Source organism: Rhinoderma darwinii, unplaced genomic scaffold (assembly GCF_050947455.1).
Source record: "Rhinoderma darwinii isolate aRhiDar2 unplaced genomic scaffold, aRhiDar2.hap1 Scaffold_36, whole genome shotgun sequence".
NCBI classification, from domain to species: domain Eukaryota; kingdom Metazoa; phylum Chordata; class Amphibia; order Anura; family Rhinodermatidae; genus Rhinoderma; species Rhinoderma darwinii.
In genome coordinates this window covers 46,128-72,326 of record NW_027463465.1, presented here as the reverse complement: position 1 = coordinate 72,326, position 26,199 = coordinate 46,128, and the positions used below count along the sequence as shown (strand labels likewise).

Here is a 26,199-nt window from a genome sequence, read left to right as displayed (position 1 = left end):
TTTTTTTTAATGCCTCAAAACTTCCTTTTAAAGGTCCTGAATTTTTGTACCATGATGCTTTGCAGTACAGCACTTTATTCAAATCTCCTCCTAGTCTGGGCGGGTCTTCTGTCTAGAGGCTCCGCCCCTTTAATTCCATATAAAGAAAAGGAAATAAAACACCACAAATTGTAACTTTTTAATTTTCCATTAATTTTATTGAATGTTTACAACAAATTTGACAAATAAGAACAAATGTTTCCCCACACAAGTTACAATGTAGACGACCTGTAATAAGTGCAGGGAACATATGAGCTGTTCGTGCGGGGACCGTGGAGCGGCGCATGAGAAAATACAAGCAGATTTCACCGTATTACTAACCTAATCCCGGATGAAGGACCTATTATTCCAAAGGGACTAGAGAGGGAGGTGAGGGGAGATAAGCGTGAAAAAAATTGGCTGCCTCCCACACTTGTAAGAAGTGTCGCATTAGTGGACTAAGATGGTGTTGGCCGGAGGGCTGGGGACCCCATAGAGGAGCGTTAATAGGGATTAGGGAAACATTGAGACCCTACCGGAGCGACGTCTCCACGTACAGAGTAGCTGGCAGATTTGCGCTATAATGGCCGCGAGAGGTTCGGAGCCCCAAGACCGCCGTCTCGCTCGAGTAATTAGGTAATATGGTCATTCTAGTGTCATATATCCTGCCAAACCAGGACCGGCTAGACACGAGGCTAGTAACAGAGCGTAACATATGCGGGTAATTAGTCCTTATATAGTGGGGTGATGTGAACCCCTAAATAATTTGGGTGTTTGAGGACCGATAGAGGATTATAAGAATCATTAATAGTGAGAGCAGAGATCTCACCAAATGTGGTGAGGACAAAGACGAGGTTAGGGAGAATGGTAAGGGGGTGAGCGCCAAAAAGACATCATTTGTGGAGTAGTCCTGCTACGTCTATACCCTTAAAGGGGTAGAAAAACATGGCTGCTTTCATCTAAAAACAGCGCCACCCTGTCCATTGGTTGTGTCTGGTATTGCAGTTCAGTTCCACTGAAGTGAATGGTGCTGAGCTGCAATACCACACACAACCTGTGGTTAGGTGTGGCGCTGTTTTTGGAAGAAATCAGCCATGTTTTTCTAACCCTGATATTGGGACAGGCCCTCATGGCGGCTGCAAGGGGTAATATTAATAGGGGGGAAAAGATAGGGTAGAAGGGGTACCCTCTATAGGGCATGGTGAAGATTTATACTAGTGTAAATGGGCGGAGGGGTTGGTATAAAGGGCAGATATTAAAATAAAAATAATTGGATTTAATGCCCCATGATAGAGAATCAAACGCCTTTTACCCGGAGAGAGGAGGAAATATTCCGCCATGTGAACGACTCCGAATATTATCACAGTCCTGACCATGGGAAGAAGAGAATCGAGGAATAATTTGTGGCGAGTCGCCAGGATTTTTGCCAACAATTTGATATAGACATTTAAAGGATAGGACAGAAGTTGTGTGAGTCCCGATGGTCTTGGTTGGGTTTGGGGACCATGGAAATCTGCGCTAGAGAGGAGACGGGGGTTCAGAGAAGAGGGGGTAACAAGGTGGGGGCTTAGGAGGGCGGCTGAAACGCCATCAGGACCGTGGGACTTGGATAGCGGCTAAATTTTAATTGTCGTTTGAGTTTCTAGGGGGCGACATCATCTTCCATTATATCGACATCTTCAGGGCTGAGGAGGAAGAAGAAGATGATGAAAGAACGAAGCAGGAACGGATGGAAAGGAGGGGGATTTACAGTAAATTCTGCCTGGACCATCGCCCTGGGAGGAGGGGGAGCTCGGTCTATACCATCTCATATTAGGGGCCGGTGGTCTTCCCGCCCTCTTTCCGTCTTGAACGCAGTGTTGATTTATGTTGGATTTATTGTCCATGCGTGATGTTCCTGCAGCGCCGGGCGTGCCGCGTGATATATACAGTAGAGATCCCTGCGCGCTTTATTAGGCCGCCGTGCTTTGAATGGTAAATGAAGGATTTATGGGAAATCGCTTCTTGGCCGAGGCTGCGGCGCGGCGCACACTGTACGATGTTTGACAGCTGATTGTAAATAAAGTTGTTTTGCTTAGAAAAATTATTTTGAATCCAGGATTCCCAAAAAATGGGAGAATAAGGTCATGAGCAGTATCGAAGAATAGAATTCCACAAATGCAGTAAAGACTGACACTTAGGGTATGTTCACACGGCCTATTTACGGACGTAAATCGGGCGTTTTTGCCCCGAATTACGCCCGAAAATAGCGCCTCAATAGCGCTGACAAACATCTGCCCATTGAAAGCAATGGGCAGACGTTTGTCTGTTCACACGAGGCGTATATTTACGCGCCGCTGTCAAAAGACGGCGCGTAAATAGACGCCCGCGTCAAAGAAGTGACCTGTCACTTCTTTGGCCGTAATTAGAGCCGTTATTCATTGACTCCAATGAATAGCAGCGCTAATTACGGCCGTAATGGACGCGGCGTTCAAGCGCCTGCACATGCCGGTACGGCTGAAATTACGGGGATGTTTTCAGGCTGAAACATCCCCGTAATTTCAGCCGTAACGGACGCCCTCGTGTGAACATACCCTTACAGTGACATGGAAGTAATATACAGAATACAAGATGCAAAGTAGTGCAGATATACACACCATTCAGGGTCTGGGGAAAGCTGGGAGAAAACCTGCCCTGTAGAAGCTGCCATTCTTGATTATTATAGGATGATTATAGCTTTTCCAGGCTGCGTACTCCATTGAAATGAATGGAAAGCCTAAGAGGAAGAGTTTGCATTGCGTCACTATAGGGGTACAGAGGTAGAGGCGTCACTATAGGGGTACAGAGGTAGAGGCGTCACTATAGGGGTACAGAGGTAGAGGCGTCACTATAGGGGTACAGAGGTAGAGGCGTCACTATAGGGGTACAGAGGTAGAGGCGTCACTATAGGGGTACAGAGGTAGAGGCGTCACTATAGGGGTACAGAGGTAGAGGCGTCACTATAGGGGCACAGAGGTAGAGGCATCACTATAGGGGTACAGAGGTAGAGGCGTCACTATAGGGGTACAGAGGTAGAGGCGTCACTATAGGGGCACAGAGGTAGAGGCGTCACTATAGGGGTACAGAGGTAGAGGCGTCACTATAGGGGTACAGAGGTAGAGGCATCACTATAGGGGTACAGAGGTAGAGGCGTCACTATAGGGGCACAGAGGTAGAGGCATCACTATAGGGGTACAGAGGTAGAGGCGTCACTATAGGGGTACAGAGGTAGAGGCGTCACTATAGGGGTACAGAGGTAGAGGCGTCACTATAGGGGCACAGAGGTAGAGGCATCACTATAGGGGCACAGAGGTAGAGGCATCACTATAGGGGTACAGAGGTAGAGGCATCACTATAGGGGTACAGAGGTAGAGGCATCACTATAGGGGCACAGAGGTAGAGGCGTCACTATAGGGGTATAGACGTAGAGGCATCACTATAGGGGCACAGGTAGAGGCATCACTATAGGGGCACAGAGGTAGAGGCATCACTATAGGGGTACAGAGGTAGAGGCATCACTATAGGGGCACAGAGGTAGAGGCATCACTATAGGGGCACAGAGGTAGAGGCATAACTATAGGGGCACAGAGGTAGAGGCGTCACTATAGGGTACAGACGTAGAGGCATCACTATAGGGGTACAGAGGTGTCACTATAGGAGTACAGAGGTAGAGGCATCACTATAGGGGTACAGAGGTAGAGGCATCACTATAGGGGCACAGAGGTAGAGGCGTCACTATAGGGTACAGACGTAGAGGCATCACTATAGGGCACAGCGGTAGAGGCATCACTATAGGGGTACAGAGGTAGAGGCATCACTATAGGGGTACAGAGGTAGAGGCGTCACTATAGGGGTACAGAGGTAGAGGCATCACTATAGGGGCACAGAGGTAGAGGCATCACTATAGGGGCACAGAGGTAGAGGCATAACTATAGGGGCACAGAGGTAGAGGCGTCACTATAGGGTACAGACGTAGAGGCATCACTATAGGGGTACAGAGGTGTCACTATAGGGGTACAGAGGTAGAGGCATCACTATAGGGGTACAGAGGTAGAGGCATCACTATAGGGGCACAGAGGTAGAGGCGTCACTATAGGGTACAGACGTAGAGGCATCACTATAGGGCACAGCGGTAGAGGCATCACTATAGGGGTACAGAGGTAGAGGCATCACTATAGGGGTACAGAGGTAGAGGCGTCACTATAGGGGTACAGAGGTAGAGGCGTCACTATAGGGGTACAGAGGCAGTAGTGGTGTGTGGGCTGTCACGTGGGGTTTCTGCCTCGGTGAAGGGAAATACACAAGAAAGATAAACGGGTGAGTGACCCAGTGACCAAACAGCCTCCCATAGACTCCAAATTGGTTGACAATGGTTGCAAATTTCTGTTCTCAATCTCACCAGGAAGAGCAGCTCTGAAGCACAAACTACTGCAATAAAGCACAGGGGAGGTTTATTATAAAAGATACAGAAGTAGTGTGACAAGTTATAAACCCGGCAGGTTCTGCAACTGACATGAAATAAACAAAACCGATAAGTATTTACTTCCCCCCCCCCCCCCCCCCCCCCCCCGGAAGAAAACGGAGCATCTACTCCGCTGTATTCTGAGCGGTCTCCAGGGCGGTAACATCCAAGTTATCATTTATTTAAGCCGCTCGATAGGTTCACGTTCATTAAATACTATTAATCTGATCAATGAGGAAACGCCGCGACGTGATGAAAAGTTTACTTACAAGAGCTGGAAATAGCAACTTATTCTGTATCTGATGATGGCCGTCTGCTTATCACCCCTCCCCCGCCCTGAGCACTGAAGTCCCACAGATACCGACTCCCAAGCCGCTTATCACAGGGAGGACGAGCGGTGTGTGCAGATACACACAACCAGCAAAGAAAGAAAAACTTTCCTCAGTGATTGCGGATTAATGTTCCAGGATTAAGAGTGAAACGGTTCTGTCTATCTAACAGCCGCCGGAACGCCAAGTATGGAGGACAGACACGAATTCTAGAAGAGTGACCGAGGATGGGATCCATATTTACCATGCTTCCTGTAATGCTTAAAATGCAACTCCACTCTACTATAACATTAAATGTAATACTACAATACTGCCCCCTATGTACAAGAATATAACTACTATAATACTGCCCCTATATACAAGAATATAACTACTATAATACTACTCCTATATACAAGAATATAACTACTATAATACTGCCCCTATATACAAGAATATAACTACTATAATAGTGCTCCTATATACAAGAATATAACTACTATAATACTGCCCCTATATACAGGAATATAACTACTATAATACTGCCCCTATATACAAGAATATAACTACTATAATACTGCCCCTATATACAAGAATATAACTACTATAATAGTGCTCCTATATACAAGAATATAACTACTATAATACTGCCCCTATATACAAGAATATAACTACTATAATACTGCCCCTAGATACAAGAATATAACTACTATAATACTGCTCCTATATACAAGAATATAACTACTATAATACTGCCCCCTATGTACAAGAATATAACTACTATAATACTGCTCCCTATGTACAAGAATATAACTACTATAATACTGCCCCCTATATACAAGAATATAACTACTATAATACTGCCTCAATATACAAGAATATAACTACTATAATACTGCCCCCTACATACAAGAATATAACTACTATAATACTGCCCCTATATACAAGAATATAACTACTATAATACTGCCCCCTACATACAAGAATATAACTACTATAATACTGCCCCTATATACAAGAATATAACTACTATAATACTGCCCCTATATACAAGAATATAACTACTATAATACTGCCCCTATATACAAGAATATAACTACTATAATACTGCTCCTATATACAAGAATATAACTACTATAATACTGCCCCTATATAAAAAAAATATAACTACTATAATACTACCCCCTATATACAGGAATATAACCACTATAATACTGCCCCCTATATACCAGAATATAACTACTATAATACTGCCCTCTATATACAAGAATATAACTACTATAATACTGCCCCTATATACAAGAATATAACTACTATAATACTGCTCCTATATACAAGAATATAACTACTATAATACTGCCCCTATATAAAAGAATATAACTACTATAATACTGCTCCCTGTATACAAGAATATAACTACTATAATACTGGTCCTATATACAAGAATATAACTACTATAATACTGCTCCTATATACAAGAATATAACTAATATAATACTTCCCCTATATACAAGAATATAACTACTATAATACTGCCCCCTATGTACAAGAATATAACTACTATAATACTGCTCCATATACAAGAATATAACTACTATAATACTGCTCCTATATACAAGAATATAACTACTATAATACTACCCCCTATGTACAAGAATATAACTACTATAATACTGCCCCCTATATACAAGAATATAACTACTATAATACTGCCCCCTATATACAAGAATATAACTACTATAATACTGCCCCCTATATACAAGAATATAACTACTATAATACTGACTCCTATATACAAGAATATAACTACTGTAATACTGCCCCTATATACAAGAATATAACTACTATAATACTGCTCCTATATACAAGAATATAACTACTATAATACTGCTCCTATATACAAGAATATAACTACTATAATACTGCCCCTATATACAAGAATATAACTACTATAATACTGCCCCCTATATACAAGAATATAACTACTGTAATACTGCCCCTATATACAAGAATATAACTACTATAATACTGCTCCTATATACAAGAATATAACTACTATAATACTGCCCCCTATATACAAGAATATAACTACTATAATACTGCTCCTATATACAAGAATATAACTACTATAATACTGCCCCCTATATACAAGAATATAACTACTATAATACTGCTCCTATATACAAGAATATAACTACTATAATACTTCCCCTATATACAAGAATATAACTACTATAATACTACCCCCTATATACAATATAACTACTATAATACTGTTCCTATATACAAGAATATAACTACTATAATACTGCCCCCTATATACAGGAATATAACTACTATAATACTGCCCCTATATACAAGAATATAACTACTATAATACTGCCCCTATATACAAGAACATAACTACTATAATACTGCCCCCTATATACAGGAATATAACTTCTATAATACTGCCCCTATATACAAGAATATAACTACTATAATACTGCTCCTATATACAAGAATATAACTACTATAATACTGCCTCCTATATACAAGAATATAACTACTATAATACTGCTCCTATATACAAGAATATAACTACTATAATACTGCTCCTATATACAAGAATATAACTACTATAATACTGCCCCTATATACAAGAATATAACTACTATAATACTGCCTCCCTATATACAAGAATATAACTACTATAATACTGCCCCCTATATACAAGAATATAACTACTATAATACTGCTCCTATATACAAGAATATAACTACTATAATACTGCAATCTATATACAAGAATATAACTACTATAATACTGCTCCTATATACAAGAATATAACTACTATAATACTGCCCCTATATACAAGAATATAACTACTATAATACTGCCCCCTATATACAAGAATATAACTACTGTAATACTGCCCCTATATACAAGAATATAACTACTATAATACTGCCCCCTATATACAAGAATATAACTACTATAATACTGCCTCTATATACAAGAATATAACTACTATAATATTGCCTCTATTTGGTAAAGCAGTTATAATGTTGTAAAAATGTATCATCCTAAAATAAATCATGGGATTATGAGAAAAAAAATGGGTCACACAAGCTCCTCCCACCCACAGGTCAAGTTGCGACATTTTAAAGATTTGTTGCAGTTACCGCCGTTCTATGCAACTGTTACGTCTATGGCCGGGGGTCGTCGTTCTGACTTACCCCTTGACGATCCCGGCCATGGACGTCTCTCTTGTCGGCGTTCGCTCCCTCCAGGGAGACGCCGGCACTCTCTTCCAAGTCCTCGGACTGTGTCCCGCAGGGCGCGAGCGCCCGCGCGTGCACAGCCTTAAAGGGCCAGTACGCGTCCAGCTGTCTAAGATCAATTATCAGCCCAAATGGCTGCTGGACTATAATAAGGGGCCCTGCCCACTGGTTCCTTGCCTGAGCGTTGTTGTATACCCTAGTTTGTCTTGCTAAAGGTCTCTCAGTGTCTTCCAGTTCCCAGTGATACCCGTTCCTGCTGCCTGTATCCTGTATCCCGTGCTATCGTCACCTGCTGTGAAAGTCAAGTTGTGCTCCTGCCACTGTCTACATTGCCTCAGGTACCCGTTCAGAACTATAGACATTGTTTTGTACCTTGTTGGCCAGCTGCTACCCCGCTACGCGGAACGGCCCAGTGGGTCCACACCCCGCGCCGTGACAGTACGCTCATGCCATGGACCCCGTTGGCCAAGTCAAGAGCCTGTCATCCTCCCAAGCCATGCAGGCGGACCTGCAGGATCTGCAAGCAGGACATGATCAACTCATTGTGGCAGTAGACTACATGGCACAGCATCTTGGTGTGCTAGTTACTTCCGTCACCACTCCAAGTCAAGCTCCTCCGATCGACCCTCCTGCTACACCTCCTGGCAGCCCCAGTTCGGACTCTCGGTTCTCGCTGCCATTGCCACTTCGGTTTCATGGAGTTTCAAGTTTGTGCAGGGGGTTCCTGAACCAATGCCAAATCCATTTCACTCTGCACGCCCGAGCATTTCCTTCGGACGGAGCCAGGAACGCCTTTATCATATCCCTACTCGCCAGCAAGGCCCTGGCGTGGGCGAATCCAATCTGGGAACGACAGGGTCCCCAGACCAGAGACTTCCAGGGGTTTGTGCGGTTGTTCCGTTCCGTATTTGAGGACCCTGGACGAGTCTCGTCGGCAGCCACTGCTATCCTTAACCTGCGTCAGGAGGACGTCTCCGTGGGCGAATACACCATACAGTTCCGGACTCTGGCAGGAGAATTGTCCTGGAACAATGAGGCCTTGGTAGCATCCTTCTGGCATGGCCTATCGCCTGAGATCAAAGATGAACTGGCTGCTCGAGATCTCCCAGCTGCCCTGGATGATCTGATTCTACTGGCTACCCGTGTGGACATAAGGCTCAGAGAGAGATCCCGAGAGATTCTTCAGGAAAAACGGCTTTATAGACTGGTGTTCAACTTCCAGCAACCCCTCCCAGCCTTCTTTGCCTCAGTCATTGACAGGGTTGCCTCCTTGTTACTCTCAGTTCGCTGATGTCTTCGACAAAAAGGAGGCAAAGATATTGCCACCACATCGAGAATACGACTGTCCTATCGACTTGGTTCCTGATTCGTCCCCTCCTCGCGGTAGAGTATACCCTCTCTCCTTGCCAGAGACCCAGTCTATGTCGGCCTACATTAAGGAGAATCTGGAGAGGGGCTTCATACGAAAGCCTTCATCCCCGGCCGGAGCCGGGTTTTCTTTGTCAAAAAGAAGGATGGATCCCTTCGACCCTGCATTGACTACCGGGGTCTCAATCAGATCACGGTGAAGAACAGGTACCCATTGCCTTTGATTTCTGAGCTCTTTGATCGTATACGGGGCGAAAATTTTTTCCAAGCTTGACCTGCGGGGGGCTTATAACTTAATCCGGATCCGTCAGGGAGACGATTGGAAGACAGCATTTAACACACGTGATGGACACTACGAATATTTGGTCATGCCCTTCGGCCCGTGTAACGCTCCCGCAGTATTTCAAGAATTTGTGAATTACATTTTTCGTGACCTCCTCTATGTATGTGTGTGTTGTATCTCGATGATATCTTGATTTTTTCCCCAGATCTTGTGACTCATCAGGGCCATGTCCGCCAGGTGTTGCTTAGATTAAGAGAGAATCATCTTTATGCCAAGTTGGAGAAGTGCGTGTTCCAAGAGAAGTCTCTACCCTTCCTGGGCTATATCATCTCTGATCAAGGTCTCAAGATGGACCCTGAAAAGGTCAAGGCTGTCCTGGAGTGGCCACGTCCCCAAGGCTTAAGGGCCATACAACGCTTCCTGGGATTCGCCAACTTCTACAGACTGTTCATTCCCAACTTCTCTTCTCTGACAGCCCCCATCTCCACCCTCACTAAGAAGGGTATGAATGCCAAGGTATGGACTCCAGAGGCGGAAATCGCATTTGAAACCTTAAAGAAGGTCTCCATTCTGCACCATCCTGATGTATCCCTACAGTTTTCATTAGAGGTGGACGCCTCCTCTGTTGGGGCCGGTGCACTATTGTTCCAGAGGGGTTCGAAAGGCAAGACGGTGGTATGTGGTTACTACTCCAAGCTGTTTTCTTCTGCAGAGCGCAACTACTTAATTGGAGATCGGGAGTTACTGGCCATCAAGTTGGCCCTGCAGGAGTGGAGACACCTACTGGAGGGCGCAGCTCATCCTATCCTGGTCTTCACGGACCACAAGAACTTGACCTACCTACAGACGGCTCAACGGATGAACCCTCGTCAAGCCAGATGGTCATTGTTTTTTGCGCGGTTTCGGTTAGAACTCCACTACCGACAAGAATGTGAGGACCGATGCCTTGTCTAGGTCATTTGAGACAGAGGACAATGTGGAGTCCCCACAGAATATTATCGATCCTTCCTGCATCCACTCTGTCAACCCTCTGCAGGTCAGAGACATTCCTCCGGGAAGAACTTCTGTACGTCTGGCAGACAGAGGAAGAATCCTTCGCTGGGGTCACAGTTCCAAGCTGGCAGGACATGTAGGTGCCCGTAAGACCCGAGACCTAATTGCCCGTCAGTTCTGGTGGCCCACGCTGCCCAAAGACGTCATGGACTTTGTCTCCTCCTGTACGGTGTGTCCAGCCAACAAAGTTGCCCACTCCAGACCAGCCGGTTTGCTCCAACCACTGCCTGTGCCCGATGCCTCCTGGTGGCTTATTGCTATGGATTTTGTTACAGATCTGACTCTCTCTGCAGGATGCAGTGTGATCTGGGTGGTGGTGGATCGTTTTTCTAAAATGGTTCATTTTGTTCCCCTGACTGGTCTGCCTTCTGCCGCTCGACTGGGTGATCTCTTCATGCAACACATCTTCCGTCTGCATGGATTACCTCTGCATATTGTCTCGGATCGAAGTTCTGGAGAGCACTCTGCGGCCGACTCGGTGTAAAGTTGGACTTCTCCTCAGCTTACCACCCTCAGTCCAATGGACAAGTTGAGAGGATTAACCAAATTATGGAGAACTACCTGTGGCCCTTTGTCTCCAGAATACATGATGACTGGGTGCAGCTGCTCCCGTGGGCTGAGTTCTCTTATAATAACCATACCAGTGAGTCCACCACCTCCAGTCTATTCTTCATAGTACACGGTCAACATTCTCGAATACCCCTGCCCGGCTCTACTATGTCTCAGGTGCCTGCAGCCGACTCTACCTTCAGGAACTTTCTGCAGATATGGCAGCAGACACGATCTTCTATTCTGCTGGCGGTGGACCGCATGAAGAGCAAGGCATACACTAGAAGACGAGAACCTCCCCAGTTTCTTCCAGGTACAAAGGTCTGGCTGTCTTCCAGGAATATCCGGCTGAGGGTGCCGTCTTGCAAATTTTCTCCCAGGTTCCTTGGACCCTTCGAGATTTTACTACAGATCAATCCTGTGTCGTACAAGCTGCGGCTGCCTCCTACCCTCAAGATCCCTAACTCCTTCCACGTCTCCTTGCTAAAACCCGTGGTTCTGAACCGCTACTCCAGGACTCCTAGTTCTGCAGTGGGTCCTGGCGGTTCATCCGGAACTTTCCAAGTGAGGGACATCCTGGCCACCAAGAAAGTAGGGGGCAGGACGTTTTACCTGGTGGATTGGAGGGGATTTGGTCCAGACGAGAGGTCTTGGGAGCCAGAGGAGAACATCGATGCCCCTGTCCTCGTGAAGAAGTTTCTTTCCCGCTCTGGTCCCAAGAAGATGGGGTGTAAGAGGGGGGATACTGTTACGTCTATGGCCGGGGGTCGTCGTTCTGACTTACCCCTTGACGATCCCAGCCATGGACGTCTCTCTTGTCGGCGTTCGCTCCCTCCAGGGAGACGCCGGCACTCTCTTCCGGGTCCTCGGACTGTGTCCCGCAGGGCGCGAGCGCCCGCGCGTGCACGGCCTTAAAGGGCCAGTACGCGTCCAGCCCAAGTGGCTGCTGGACTATAATAAGGGGCCCTGCCCACTGGTTCCTTGCCTGAGCGTTGTTGTATACCCTAGTTTGTCTTGCTAAAGGTCTCCCAGTGTCTTCCAGTTCCCAGTGATACCCGTTCCTGCTGCCTGTACCCTGTATCCCGTGCTATCGTCACCTGCTGTGAAAGTCAAGTTGTGCTCCTGCCACTGTCTACATTGCCTCAGGTACCCGTTCAGAACCATAGATATTGTTTTGTACCTTGTTGGCCAGCTGCTACCCCGCTACGCGGTACGGCCCAGTGGGTCCACACCCCGCGCCGTGACAGCATCATTGTATCAAAGTTTACAGTGCCGTAGATACGACATGTTGATACCTGACCGCCATAGTGGAGAAGGCGATGCAGAGCGCTCCGTCCATTTCAAGTGTGTCCGCCCTTCCCCCAACCACATAAGATGGACCTGTCACTAAGACCGGGGGAGCGGCTGAGAAGATGTCATTTTATCACATTTACCGTCTGATCCAAAACTATAATTTCTATCTCAGACGCCTCTTTACACGATGGAGACGAGCGTCGCAGACAGTTACTAAAATATCACCGCTTGTGCGTTCCGGTTATTTTTATTGTACACAAACGCGAAAATCATTAGGTCTAAAGAACTCAGACGACTTCTAGCAGCGCGACCATGTACAGCGCCGCGACCGACAAGGCTGCAAGGTCCTGTGACATGTGAACCCCCTTCAGTATTGTACAAGTCCGCAACATCTGAACGTGGCCTCAATTACAAACAAAGGGAGGGGGGGATTACCTTATATCTACTTGACTGCCCATAAAATACACACAACCCCATACAATTGCACCAGCCATATATTAATTTCTATACAATGGTGTTTTCCACATAGCAGTGCCCACACAATAATGTTCTCCACATAGCAGTGCCCATACAATAGTGTTATCCACATAGATGTGCCCATACAATAGTGTTATCCACATAGCAGTGCCCATACAATGGTGTTATCCATATAGCAGTGCCCATACAATAGTGTTATCCACATAGCAGTGCCCATACAATGGTGTTCTCCACATAGCAGTGCCCATACAATAGTGTTTTCCACATAGCAGTGCCCACACAATAATGTTCTCCACATAGCAGTGCCCATACAATAGTGTTATCCACATAGCAGTGCCCATACAATAGTGTTATCCACATAGCAGTGCCCATACAATAGTGTTATCCACATAGCAGTGCCCATACAATGGTGTTATCCATATAGCAGTGCCCATACAATAGTGTTATCCACATAGCAGTGCCCATACAATGGTGTTATCCACATAGCAGTGCCCATACAATGGTGTTATCCACATAGCAGTGCCCATACAATGGTGTTATCCACATAGCAGTGCCCATACAATGGTGTTATCCACATAGCAGTGCCCATACAATGGTGTTATCCACATAGCAGTGCCCATACAATAGTGTTATCCACATAGCAGTGCCCATACAATAGTGTTATCCACATAGCAGTGCCCACACAATAGTGTTAGCCACATAGCAGTGCCCATACAATAGTGTTATCCTCATAGCAGTGCCCATATAATGGTGTTATCCACATAGCAGTGCTCATACAGTAGTGTTATCCACATAGCAGTGCCCATACAATAGTGTTATCCACATAGCAGTGCCCATATAATGGTGTTATCCACATAGCAGTGCCCATACAATAGTGTTATCCACATAGCAGTGCCCATACAATAGTGTTATCCACATAGCAGTGCCCATACAATAGTGTTATCCACATAGCAGTGCCCATACAATAGTGTTATCCACATAGCAGTGCCCATACAATAGTGTTTTTCATATAGCAGTGCCCATATAATAGTGTTATCCACATAGCAGTGCCCATACAATGGTGTTATCCACATAGCAGTGCCCATACAATGGTGTTATCCACATAGCAGTGCCCATACAATGGTGTTATCCACATAGCAGTGCCCATACAATAGTGTTACCCACATAGCAATGCCCATACAATAGTGTTATCCACATAGCAGTGCCCATACAATAGTGTTATCCACATAGCAGTGCCCATACAATAGTGTTATCCACATAGCAGTGCCCATACAATGGTGTTATCCATATAGCAGTGCCCATACAATAGTGTTATCCACATAGCAGTGCCCATACAATGGTGTTATCCACATAGCAGTGCCCATACAATGGTGTTATCCACATAGCAGTGCCCATACAATGGTGTTATCCACATAGCAGTGCCCATACAATGGTGTTATCCACATAGCAGTGCCCATACAATAGTGTTATCCACATAGCAGTGCCCATACAATAGTGTTATCCACATAGCAGTGCCCACACAATAGTGTTAGCCACATAGCAGTGCCCATACAATAGTGTTATCCTCATAGCAGTGCCCATATAATGGTGTTATCCACATAGCAGTGCTCATACAGTAGTGTTATCCACATAGCAGTGCCCATACAATAGTGTTATCCACATAGCAGTGCCCATATAATGGTGTTATCCACATAGCAGTGCCCATACAATAGTGTTATCCACATAGCAGTGCCCATACAATAGTGTTATCCACATAGCAGTGCCCATACAATAGTGTTATCCACATAGCAGTGCCCATACAATAGTGTTATCCACATAGCAGTGCCCATACAATAGTGTTTTTCATATAGCAGTGCCCATACAATAGTGTTATCCACATAGCAGTGCCCATACAATAGTGTTATCCACATAGCAGTGCCCATACAATAGTGTTATCCACATAGCAGTGCCCATACAATAGTGTTATCCACATAGCAGTGCCCATACAATAGTGTTTTTCATATAGCAGTGCCCATATAATAGTGTTATCCACATAGCAGTGCCCATACAATGGTGTTATCCACATAGCAGTGCCCATACAATGGTGTTATCCACATAGCAGTGCCGATACAATGGTGTTATCCACATAGCAGTGCCCATACAATAGTGTTACCCACATAGCAGTGCCCAAACAATAGTGTTATCCACATAGCAGTGCCCATACAATGGTGTTATCCATATACAGTGCCCACACAATAGTGTTATCCACATAGCAGTGCCCATACAATGGTTTTATCCATATAGCAGTGCCCATACAATAGTGTTACCCACATAGCAGTGCCCATACAATGGTGTTATCCATATAGCAGTGCCCATACAATAGTGTTACCCACATAGCAGTGCCCATACAATGGTTGTATCCACTTAACAATGCCCCCATGGTTTTTCCTGTTAAAGCTTTGCCCATACAAAACAGGGCACACTATTGTAACCTGCAGGGTAATAAGCGGCTGTAATTCAGTGTAATTAGGTCTTAAATGTCGCAGGCTGTCGATAGGCAGGTGGTTACATTAATGAATGGCATATCTATACTGTCATAGAGCCGACGTGTCTCTTCCAGGATTTAACGACGGTCCTGATTGGCGAGGCTGCTGACGCAGCACGAAGCAGGATCATCAAGAACCCCGACTCAGGAAAACTGCCACAGCCATGAGCTCACAGCTAATTAACTAATATATGTAAGAGGACAGCAGACCAGACAGCACTAATTACCCTTCAGGGTCCCTATAATCTGCATGGCCTCCCGCAGCGCACAAATCACATCTAAGGACCCAGGAGACGCATTGTGTACGCCAGAGATCACATTTACATTTTTTTATTTAATTTTAAATCAATGGTGGTCTTCACCTCGTTCCCGACAATTATATGCTGCACGTCTCCCAGGGGGGTTCTGATGTTAGGACCCTCCATATTAAGTGGTTGTATCTACCTGCAGCATCAACTAGCACCCATTTAGTTACAGTCTGTATTATACTCCGGAGCTGCACTCACAAATCTTCTGGTTGTTATTAGAAACAGAAAACTTCTGGACAGACATCCCCCTAACAGCTAAGTTTCTAAAACACAGAGCGGCAGGTTTGTCTTTCCTACATCAGATGACTGTACAGTGGCTGGTGGAAAATGTAACACTTCCCTCTGCTGGGAGATTTCAGCTCTGAAGACAGCAGAATTGTAAACGCATCTGTGGAGTATAATACAGGATGTAACTCAGGATTAGTACAGGATGAATAATGTAATGTATGTACACAGTGACTCCACCAGCAGAATAGTGAGTGCAGCTCTGGAGTATAATACAGGATATAACTCAGGATCAGTACAGGATAAGAAATGTAATGTATGTACACAGTGACTCCACCAGCAGAATAGTCAGTGCAGCTCTGGAGTGGGTGGAGTAGGACGTGTGGAGAGAGCTGCTGAGACTACCGTGCAGGCCTTGGATCCAGGGACTTTCCTTATTCTATCTGCCCAGGCCTCATACCATCTGCCTGGGCTTGGAAAGTACCCTGAGGGGGGTTCCATCCTAGGATGGAGCCTCAGACCTCTACCTCCCGGAGCATGCCAGCGGGGGGTAGAGGGTCATCCCAGCTGGCTGGGAATATGCAAACAGTCGCGGGGGTGAGGAGATCATCTCGGGGCAAGGCTGTCCTGGCTCCCCCTGACGCTGGAACCCTGGATAAGGGTATGGAGACGCGGTCCGGCAGGGTGATCGAGGTGTTGTCATCTGGAGAAGGACCAGCGCCGTCCGGACATTTGGATGACGGTCGTGTGGAGGAATGGGGACAGCTGAGGACCGGAGAGACGGTGGAGAACTTCAGCTCCCGTCTGGCTATGCGGTTGGAGGAGTATCGGGACCTCAGGAAGTCGCTGCAACGGCTCCGTGCGGACTTGGCGGTCGCCAGAGGAAGAGCTGCAAAAGCCTCAGGAGGTAAGAGGTCCCGATACCTTTTAAACGTGAAATCCTTGTTGGAGGAAATAAAAGAAGTGGAAGAGAGACGTGAGGAGATTTTGGCAGGCGGAGGGGTGTTTGGTGAAAAATTAAAAAATGAAGAGAGGTTTGCCGAGATGGCAGAACCTATAAAAATAGAAAGTGTGGAGGAAGACAGCAGAGCCCCAGACACAGCAAAGGAAATTGTGGGGGAGAAAATGGAGCATGAAAATGTAAAGTCCAGAGAAGGCTCAGATTCTGAGGCACCCAGGAGCAGTGAGGAGGAGGAGGGTGGACTCACAGCTGGGAGAAATCAGGAGAGTTTTGATACTGACAGTGAGCGGCCTCCAGGATTACTTACACAGATCCGTAATGTGGAGTCGCCGGTATCCTTCCAGGGATTTTGTTTCGGTGCGGAGTTACCCGCAGAGGAGGAAAAGCAAAAGAAAAAAAAATTTAAGAAGAAAAAAAAGACAAAGGAAAAAAAATCTGCTGAAGGTTCATTTAAAATGGTGTACACAGCAAGATCCTTCCTGTGCTCTGAGCCAGATGAAAGTCAGGATCAGGGCGCAGGTCCCGCAAGACCCCCAGCTCAAGCCTCTGCAGTGGGGCTGGAGCGGGAATGCGGGGAGAGTGTTACGGGTCCGGCATTAGAACACGTGGTGGTCAAAATGGCGCCGGACGCCAACCCCTGCAAAGGGGGCGGTACTGGTGGCCTGGTGACGCCAGGGGGTGTGTCCCCGTGTCCGGTTAATGGCGAGCCCGGGAAACTGGTCTCTGATGCGAGTCAGCGGTCTGGAGAACGGGTAAACCAGAAACCGGATGTGGTGTCTGAAAGCCGGAAGTCTGTCGGTGTCGCAGTAAAGCCGTCAGACGTTCCGGACAAGGGCGGTCACAGAGGGGGCTCCGGCTCTGTTGGCCACTCCTCTGTGGGAGGGGGGAGTGGTCCGGCGCCGGAGGCGGCTCCAGTGACATCAGTGGCTCCTTCGTCCGCATCACTGAAAAGTGGTGTAGGCGAGAAGGGGGCTGCTGGCGTCGGGGGCGGCGGTGGCCCCTTTCCCAAAAATGTTCCGCACATAGAAAAGATGGAGGTTAATGAGGCGGAGGGCACAGCGGGGACACCGCTTATAACATCTGGTGGCGTCCCTGCAAAGGTGCCTGATGATGCGGAGACTGAAGCAGTGTCTACCCACACAAAATGTACAGAAAAAATACATAACATAGAACCAGGCCTGGCCAGAAGGATGACTGCAGGGGGACCTGGTGGGTTAAATAAAAAAGTTGCGGCTGTGGATGTGGGAACTGCTGGGGGTATGCAGGTGTCTGTAAATAAAGTTGCTGGAGTGTCTGCTGGTAATGGGGTGTTGAGTGCTGTGTCTGTGGGTGGTGGGGATGGGGTATCAACCAGGGGCAATGGGCCTGGCGCTCCTCTTGCTGTGACATCCGGCAGGTCTTATGCTGGTGTGGCAGCGGGGGGACAGCGGGCCCACCCATCTTCATCCTCAAGGTCCGGGGACGGTAACTTGCAACAACGTCTCTTGGACGCTTTAAGAGAGGGAAAGCAAACCCTAACCATAGGGGGAGTGCAGAAGGACCTGTCTTTCTGGATAGACAGATATGGTCTAAATGCCTTCCGAGAGCAACGAGGAGATCAGTGGTCGCTCCCAACAGCCGGGCAGGCTGTAGCCAGGAGGAATGTGGTCCGTCTCCGGTGGCGTGGCAATGATGCGTGCCCTCCCAGAAAGAGGGTGGTGGAGCTGCTGCTGGGGATGGGCTTCAAGGCGAGTGACATCTTTGCCTTGATACATCCTCATGGCTCGGTCGAGTTTGACATCAGCTTTGTTCACCTAGGGGGCCTTGAGGTCTTCTGGGGGAACTACGAGCTGATGAAGGACGAGCCTGGCTGGCGAGACTTTGCTGCACAAGCAATTTCTCGCCAAAGTGGTCCCAAGAGAGTGACCGTTCTTACCCGTAATGAGTCACTCTCTTGTATTGATATCATGACCTGGTTGGGAAGGTACGGAGAGGTAGTAGAGATGCCACGGAAGAACATGGATGAGTTTGGCATCTGGTCAGGGGCCTGGACGTTCATGGTTAAACTAAAGCGTCTGGGACAGACGGTGTCCCACATACCATCATCTGCTTTCCTGGGAAGAGATCGGATCCTTGTCTTCTACCAGGGGCAGCCGAAGTTGTGTCACCGGTGTGGCGACCCCTCACATTTGAGTGCAGGCTGCAAGGTGCAGAAGTGTGCTCATTGTGGGGGGATTGGTCATCTAGCCGCATCGTGTGACCGTATTCGGTGCAACCTGTGTGGTGACTTAGGTCACCCGTTCAGTCGGTGTCCTCGCTCTGTTGTCAATGCTTGTTCCAAACCTGCGGAGGATGAAAGGAGGGAGGCCTCCGTGGGTGAGGGTGCGGGCAGGGACGATGGGGCACAGGGGCAAGGGAAGAATGCAAAGAAGGGTCCCCCTTCTCGCCAGAGAAGGGCGGAGAAGCGAAGGAAGGAGAGGATTTGGAGGGCGCTCCAGGAAACTGGGACAACCTCTGATTCGGATCTGGATGCCCCCCCTGAATCTGATGCCCCTGGGGAGGCCGAATTGAATGGGGAGATGAGGAGGATCCAAAGGGAGCAGAGGGCTGAGGACTCTCAGTCCTCCCACTATGAAAGTGTGGGAGAGGAAGAGAGGACTCAGCCTACAGCAAAAGGGACACCGGGCAAAACCCAAGGGCCAAATACATCTGGCCCCGCCCTGGCCCAGGAAGGTAAATCCTGTACCCCCCTGGTGCGCTCTACTGATCGATACCATGCTCTCGTGGACATTCCAGCCTCTCATACTAAGAGGGAGGGCATGGTAGGGCACCCTAGAGTCGTTGAGCCTCCCCTGCTGCAGGGGCCGTTGCCCCCAGAGGGGGAGGTTGACCCGGTACTTGGGGATGAAGATGGGAATAGGGTGGTGAATATGGACTCCTCAGTTTGCAAGAAGCGAGGCAAAGAAGGGGGGTCCTCATCAGATAGAGGGGGGGGTGGGAAGAAGAAAGCCGTCTAACTCAAACATCCATGATGGCGGCACCCACTCCGTTGACGCTGGCATCAATTAACGTTGCCAGCATTAAGTCAGATAGGGCGAGATTTGCAGCCTTTGATTTTCTTGGCCGAGTTGAAGCCGACATTTTGTTTTTGCAGGAGACCAGGCTGTCACTTTTGGCAGACGTCGTTAAATCTAGGAGGGAGTGGCGACGCGGGCCCTCCTACTGGTCTCTTGCGGCTGAGCCCTATAGCGGAGTGGCGGTCCTTTTCACCGCACCGGTAACATGCCGACGGATGATTGAGTTAGAAATGGGGAGGTGCTTGATCTTAGATGTCCTCATGAGGGGACAGGAATTAAGACTAATCAATATATACGGACCCCAGAGCAAATGGGACCGTAAAAGTCTCTTCATGAGGATTAAGCCTTTCCTTTTTTCAGGTCGACAAGTTATCTTTGGAGGGGACTTCAATACTGTCATGAGACCCCGAGATAGAGGAGGTTCCGGAGATAAAAAATTGACCTACGATAGTGTAGCATTAAAAAATATAGTTAGCGATGCTCGCCTGGTGGATATCCACATCAGGCATACCCCAGGCCACTCGGGTTTCACCTATCGTAGAGGTAGTTGTAGGTCTAGGATAGACAGGTTTTTTTTGAAGGAGGAAGCCATCTCTTCACCAGTGTCCGTTGTTGAGGTGGAGTTCTCCGATCACTGTATGATTATTTTCTCTTTGAACATTGCAGAGTCCCTCCAGATGGGAAGAGGTATATGGAGGCTGAATTCTACTCTCTTGGAAGAAGCGGAGATAAGACAGGCCTTTGAGGATTTTCTTCAGAGCCAGGTACCTTTGTTGGATCTCAGTGGTACTAAGTCTGAGTGGTGGGAGTTGTTTAAAGTCCGGGTGGCAGGATTTTTCCGCAGGCTCTCGAGCCTCAGGTCCATGAGTAGGTACCGCCTATATCAGGAACTGAGGAGGAAACTCGAACATCTGGTCTCAACCGGGGGTAGTGGGGAGGAGATCTCCGTGGTGAAAGCTTTGCTCAGGAGGTGTCAGTATGATAGGCACACATCTTTAGTTCTTGAGAGGGATTTCGGGAGGTACCGCTCGCCCGACCCCTACAGGAACTGTAAGATGTCAGTGAGTCGTAAGGTTGTGACAGGACTGATTGATAGTACAGGATCTCTGAAGAGATCCAAATCAGGGATCTTGGAGGTCGTCAGATCCTTCTACTCGCACCTCTTGGGGAAGCAAGATCCAAACCGAGACGAGATGTCGGCTTTCCTGGCTGAAACCATCCCTGAGCCAGGGGTAGACCCCTCTCTCGGTGTTTTGATAGATTCGATCAAGGAAGAGGAAGTGGGATTGGCGATTGATGGGCTTGCCCTCAAAAAATCGCCAGGGCCGGATGGCTTAACATCCGAGTTTTATAAGACTTTTAAAGGAACCCTAGTTCCCCTCTTGACTGAGGTGTTTAATGAGTGCCTTTCCTCGGGTACTTTGCCAATGTCAATGAGGAGGTCGGCCTTGATCGTTTTATCGAAGGGTAAAGACTCGACCCGTATTGAGAATTGGCGTCCCATAGCGCTGCTCAATACGGACAGAAAGGTTCTCGCAAAGGTGCTGTTTAATCGGCTGGTGAAGTTTGCATCCCGGCTCCTTTCGCCGGTCCAGCATTGCTCTGTTCCAGGCCGCAGCACATTTAGTGCTGTCCTCAGTGTCAGAGAGGCAGTGGAGCAGGGAAATTCTGGTCGGTGGGAGGGGTACATCCTGTCCTTGGACCAGGCCAAGGCTTTTGACCGGGTGGACCACGAGTACCTCTGGTCGGTCCTTCTGAGGTACGGCCTACCGGGGGGGTTTGTCAATTGGCTACAGACCTTATACACTGGGGCTGAGACTTTTGCGCTGGTGAACGGTTGGGTTGGAACCCCCTTTGAGGTTGGGTCTGGTGTCCGCCAGGGTTGTCCCTTGAGCCCTTTGCTATATGCGTTCGCAATTGATCCTTTTCTTAAAAGGATCGATCGTGGGCCATTGGCGGGAGTCGGGGCCGGCCTGGAGGGGCCGGAGGCCACTCAGAGGGTGGTTGCGTACGCAGACGACGTCTCCATTTTTGTCTCCTCGAGAGGGGAGGCAGAGTGGGTGATGTCGGAAGTGGAGCGTTACTCATTGGCATCTGGGTCCAAGATCAACCGGGATAAGTGCAAAAGTCTCTGGCTGGGAGGAGGAGATCCTGGTTTTGATCTCCCGGACACCCTTCCAGAGCCTCAGGGGTCTGCTAAGATCTTAGGAGTCGAATTTGGCCCGGGTGATTACCCCAAGAAGAACTGGGAGGATAGGCTGAATCTAGTTGCCCAGAAGGTCGACCAATGGAAGGGTTGGTCCTTAACCCTGAGGGAAAGGGTTCACTTGGCCAAGGCCTACCTGGTGCCCATGTTGCTTTACCTGGGCAGTGTGTGCATCTTGCCAGAACCTCTCTGGACTCGGGTCTATAGCCTGTTCTTCCAGCTGTTATGGGGGAACAGGCTCAACCTAATCAAGAGGGAGGTTACTTACCTACCAAGGACACTAGGCGGGTTAGGTATGGTTAACCCGGTGGTGTTCCTAGTGAACACCTTTGTTAAGATCAACCTGGCAAACCTCTGGCAAGAGAGGGCTCCTTGGTGGATATCCTCCTGCAGGGGGTGGTTTCGGCCTTTCTTCCAGGAATGGGAGAGAGGAGGGCAAGTGAAAGACCTGCGTACACCTCACGGACATCTCCCGGCTTATGCCACCCTGGCGCTGAAGATTGTTCGCCGGTGGGGTCTGGAGGTGTGGGAGATCAGGACCATGTCGAGAAAATTTCTTGACAGGAGGGTCCTGATGACCCACTTCCAGAAGCCCCTGGCGCTCAAAGACTGCCCAAGTAGTGACCTCGGGGTGGGATTAAAACTTTTAAATTCAGCGAGGATTCCCCAGAAGTTTTGGGATCTGGCTTGGCGTTGCTTCCATGGGAGACTGTATGTGAGGGACAATCTAAAGTGCAGAAGCTCTGATGATCGGGATTGCCCCCGGGAGGAGTGCGGCGGAGTGCTGGAAAGCATGGAGCATTTCCTGCTTCATTGCCCTTTCAATACAGAGGTATACAAAAGGGTGGGAGCCTCCATTGGTTGGCCAGGCCTAACCAGCCTCTCCTATGCTGGGTGGGCCTATGGAGTGTTCGGAGACCTCGGTGGTAGGGACCATTGCACCTTGTTTCTAGTCAGTATAGTGGTCAGGCACTTTATGTGGAATGCACGATGTCTAGTTTCTACCCAGAAGAAAATCCTCCTAGTGGATGAGGTTGTTAGCAATATCATGGGTGACCTGGTGAAGGTGCATTCTTTGGAGGTTGGCAGATTGGGAGCATCCAAAGCCTCTCGTCTTTGGAGGGGCTTTTCCTTTTGGGTGCCTTAATGTGTCTGCCTTCATGAGGGAGGGGGAGTCGTCACCGGTGCTCAACTGGAGGTGGGGGTCTGCGTTCCGCTGAGGCACCAATAAAAAATATAGCGATAGGACTCGGAATAAGGGAAAGGTGAGGGTCAGCATAGGGTCAGCTTTCAATAGGGTCAAGAAAGGGTTAGTAATAGGGTAAGGAGATAGGGCAAGCGATAGGGAGGGTGCAGCGGTGGACGTGGTACCTTGGCCTCTGGGGGGGAGCTGGGGGGGGCTTTCCCTTCTCTCTATCTGGTGATGGGCTAGGTAAGCACTGGAAGATTTTTGTTTTGTTTAGGATTGAAATGGCAGGAAAAAGGTTTACAAGCGACCGAACTTGGTGCTTTCGGGTACGGTGTATTTTGTATATGGTTTGGTATTTGGACAGGTTGGTGACGTGTATTGTATTATAATGTAGAAATGTTGTTAGAATAGGGATAGACTTAAGGGGGTTAATAGATAGGTTGGGAGGGGGTCGGGGGGGGGGGGGTTTGCCTGACCCAGCCCCGGACTATGCGGACATGGGAGGACATGGGGCGGGGGGCTGGGCTGGGGTGTTGGGTGTGGTGGTGGGGGCCAGCATCTGGACTATGCGGACGTGAGAGGACATGAGGCGAGATGCTGGCTGGGGTGGTGGAGTTTAGGTAAGAAGGGTAAGGTTATGGAAAGTCAGGATGTGTATAGTGTGATTAAAAAATATATATATATAAAAAAAAAAAAAAAAAAAAAATTGGGATTAGTATTATTATATTTTGGATTTTTGGGGTTATTATTATTATTATTTTATTATTATTATGTTGTTTCTTTAGGCCCTTGGTTGACGCGGGTCGGGGGATTTTCTGTTGGTACTTTGGATTACGTTTATATGATGTTTGTATATATTCTAGTTATTGTTTAGTTTCGGATGAAGTGTAGATGTAAGTATATAAGAGTGGGGTGTGTGTGGCCGGGTCTGGTATCGTTTTCTCTTCTCATATACAGAGATGTATATAAGAAAATTTGTTTATAAGAATTGGGTTGTGACTTTTTGGTTATATGGAATTAGTTATGTATTTGTTTTTCAGTTTATGTTTTGTAAATTTATATAAAATAAAGAGATACAGGATGTAACTCAGGATCAGTACAGGATAAGTAATGTAATGTATGTACACAGTGACTACACCAGCAGAATAGTGAGTGCAGCTCTGGAGTATAATACAGGATGTAACTCAGGATCAGTACAGGATAAGTAATGTAATGTATGTACACAGTGACTCCACCAGCAGAATAGTGAGTACAGCTCTGGAGTATAATACAGGATGTAACTCAGGATCAGTACAGGATAAGTTATGTAATGTATGTACACAGTGACTCCACCAGCAGAATAGTGAGTGCAGCTCTGGAGTATAATACAGCATGTAACTCGGGATCAGTACAGGATAAGTAATGTAATGTATGTACACAGTGACTCCACCAGCAGAATAGTGAGTGCAGCTCTGGAGTATAATACAGGATGTAACTCAGGATCAGTACAGGATAAGTAATGTTATGTATGTACACAGTGACTCCACCAGCAGAATAGTGAGTGCAGCTCTGGAGTATAATACAGGATATAACTCAGGATCAGTACAGGATAAGTAATGTAATGTATGTACACAGTGACTCCACCAGCAGAATAGTGAGTGCAGCTCTGGAGTATAATACAGGATGTAACTCAGGATCAGTACAGGATATGTAATGTAATGTATGTACACAGTGACTCCACCAGCAGAATAGTGAGTGCAGCTCTGGAGTATAATACAGGATGTAACTCAGGATCAGTACAGGATCAGTAATGTTATGTATGTACACAGTGACTCCAACAGCAGAATAGTGAGTGCAGCTCTGGAGTATAATACAGGATGTAACTCAGGATCAGTACAGGATAAGTAATGTAATGTATGTACACAGTGACTCCAACAGCAGAATAGTGAGTGCAGCTCTGGAGTATAATACAGGATATAACTCAGGATCAGTACAGGATAAGTAATGTAATGTATATACACAGTGACTCCACCAGCAGAATAGTGAGTGCAGCTCTGGAGTATAATACAGGATCAGTAATGTTATGTATGTACACAGTGACAGCATTGCCTATGGAGATTCATTCTATTTGGGAACTGTAAGATAGTGATGAGAGGTGGGATACACTGGGCCAAGCGCTGATATACTTCACTACCTTCTAACATTGAAAGAAGGAGGGCAGTTATCCCAGAGCGTTCGGACCCCCCCCAATCATAATGATATATAGTACCCTTTTAATAAGTATTATAAATGGCACGTTTTATTACAGATTTTGGGGCCCCTGTACATGTATATTTTTATGTTCCAGTTCCCGTCTTGTTTTTGTTAGTAGAGGAACGCGCGCTCCGAGCCTCAGGATGTTAGTCTGGACGATGCAGCGCTGGTAACGTATTTCTCTTACCGCCATGGAGTCTACAGACTGCACCACGTCATGCAAAATTCATATTTTTTCTTTACCAAAGTGACTTCAACATGATTTTATTGTGTTGCTAAATTCCCAACCACAGAGCGCTGCAGAGGAATACCGGGCCGAGGTAATGACGCCCAACACAGCAGTCAGGGTTTATGACATCATCAGGTGTCATGGTGGGAAGTGTCACTTAATGTCACAAAGGCACCA

General features: G+C 47.2%; 1 protein-coding gene and 1 long non-coding RNA gene across 2 annotated transcripts in view; both read right to left on the bottom strand.

The window, feature by feature from the left end:
- LOC142707563 (uncharacterized) lies at window positions 1–26,072 on the bottom strand. The gene is made up of 4 exons (XR_012868509.1): window positions 25,981–26,072; window positions 4,436–4,464; window positions 2,655–2,773; window positions 1–127 (listed from the first exon to the last, which is right to left on the bottom strand). It is a non-coding gene; the product is annotated as an uncharacterized LOC142707563 (long non-coding RNA).
- LOC142707566 (fibrinogen C domain-containing protein 1-like) overlaps window positions 1–26,199 on the bottom strand; it is a 135,083-nt gene that overhangs the window by 102,348 nt on the left and 6,536 nt on the right. The gene's annotated exons all lie outside the window — the stretch shown is intronic.